At 45.9% G+C, this 1939-nt stretch overlaps 1 non-coding gene across 1 annotated transcript; it reads right to left on the bottom strand.

Moving 5' to 3' along the window:
• Positions 1-1021: 1021 nt before the first annotated feature.
• On the bottom strand, positions 1022-1162 carry LOC116543364. Its single transcript, XR_004265553.1, has one exon. It is a non-coding gene; the product is annotated as a U4 spliceosomal RNA (small nuclear RNA).
• Between the last annotated feature and the right edge of the window lie 777 nt (positions 1163-1939).

The raw sequence follows: 1939 nt of genomic DNA, 5'->3' as shown, positions 1-1939 counted from the left end.
GCTTGAGCCACCGCGCCCAGCCTATTTTATACAGTTCTTAAGTGGCAAAGTTAGGATGCCAACCCAAGTCAACCTAACTAAGGCCCAAACCCCATCCCACCCCCTAGGCCATCAGATATCGGCTGGGTGAGGTGGGTTATCCCTGTAATCCCAGCACTTAGGAGGCAGAGGCAGGAGGATTGCTTGAGCTGAGGAGTTTGAGACCAGCCTGGGCAACATAGCAAGACCCTATCTCTACAAAAAATATAAAAATTAGCTGGGTGTAGTGGCTTACACCTGTAGCTACTTGGGAGGCTGAGATGGGAGGATCGCTTGAGCCTGGAAGGTCAAGGCTGCAGTGAACTGTGATTGCACCACTGCACTCCAGCCTGGATGACAGAGAGAGACCCTGTCTCAAAAAATATATAAAAAATAAAAAGAACATCAGACAGGCCAGGCACGGTGGCTCATGCCTGTAATCCCGGCACTTTGGGAGGTTGAGGTGGGTGGATCACCTGAGGTCAGGAGTTTGAGACCAGCCTGACCAGTATGGAGAAACCCCGTCTCTACTAAAAATACAAAATTAGCCGGGCATGGTGGTGCATGCCTGTAATCCTAGCTACTTGGGAGGCTGAGGCAGGAGAATTGCTTGAATTCAGGAGGTAGAGGTTGCAATGAGCCGAGATCGTGCCATTGCACTCCAGCCTGGGCGAGAGCGAGATCTGTCTCAAAAAAAAAAAAAAAGGTCAGACATCACCATTGCCTCGCCTCGCCCAGGCATTTTTATGAACTTGCATCTAGTTTCCGATCTCTCCCAAATTGCCCAAGATGCCCTGTGAGTGAGAACTGCTATCTTATGAGCCTCCTTCAGAATAATGAGAAGTCACCCAAACAATCTGTTTCCTAGCTCACTCAATCTTGACATATGTACAATGTTATCCTTGGTTTTCTTGGAAATTTGCTTTTTTTCATTGTCTTTCTTTGGAGGCTTCTTTCCTTTTGTTGGTTACTATTTTATTTTATTTTTTTTATTATAATTCAGTCTCCATAGAGACTGTCAAAAATTGCCAATGCTGACCATATTTCAAGTCGTCATGGCAGGGTATTGGGAAAAGTTTTCAATTAGCAATGATCGCGCCTCGGATAAACCTCATTGTCTACGATACTGCCACTGTGCAAAGCTATTTTTTTTTGTTTTTTTTGAGACAGAGTCTACTGTGCTACCCAGGCTGGAATGCAGTGGCACCATCTCAGCTCACTGCAACCTCCACCTCCCGGGTTCAAGAGATTCTCCTGCCTCAGCTTCCCGACTAGCTGGGATTACAGGTGTGTGTCAGCACACCTGGCTGATTTTTATATTTTTAGTAGAGACGGCCAGGCTGGTCTCGAACTCCTCACTTCGTGATTCACCTGCCTCAGATTCCCAAAGTGTTGGGATTACAGGCATGAGCCACTGTTCCTGGCCTTCTATTTTATTTTTAATTTCCCACACCACAATGACATATGTTGGTTATTGTTTTAGACTTTTTTTGTTGTTATCACCTGGAACTTTTGTATCTTGAATAAATTTGGGGATTAAATACATTTTTTCTCCACCAGTCTTACTTACACCTTTCTATATTCAGAGCTTCAAATTTGGTTTGGTTTAAAGTTGTTCTCTCCCCCACCTTTTTTTTTTTTCCCGAGGCGAGTTTTGCTCTCGTTGCCCAGGCTGGAGTGCAGTAACGCAATCTCGGCTCACTGCAACTTCTGCCTCTTGGGTTCAAGAGATTCTCCTACCTCAGCTTCCTGTGTAGCTGGGATTACAGGCACCTGCCACCACGCCCGGTTAATATTTGCATTTTTAGTAGAAATGAGGTTTTGCCATGTTAGCCAGGCTGGTCTTGAACTCCTAACCTCAAGTCATCTGCCCACCTCAGCCTCCCAAAGTGCTGGGATTACAGGCATGAACCACCGCTCC

The sequence above is a fragment of the Sapajus apella genome, unplaced genomic scaffold (assembly GCF_009761245.1).
Source record: "Sapajus apella isolate SASKATOON/1434 unplaced genomic scaffold, GSC_monkey_1.0 scaffold186, whole genome shotgun sequence".
NCBI classification, from domain to species: domain Eukaryota; kingdom Metazoa; phylum Chordata; class Mammalia; order Primates; family Cebidae; genus Sapajus; species Sapajus apella.
The sequence above is the reverse complement of the archived record's forward strand: the minus strand, read 5'-3'. Positions and strand labels throughout refer to the sequence as shown.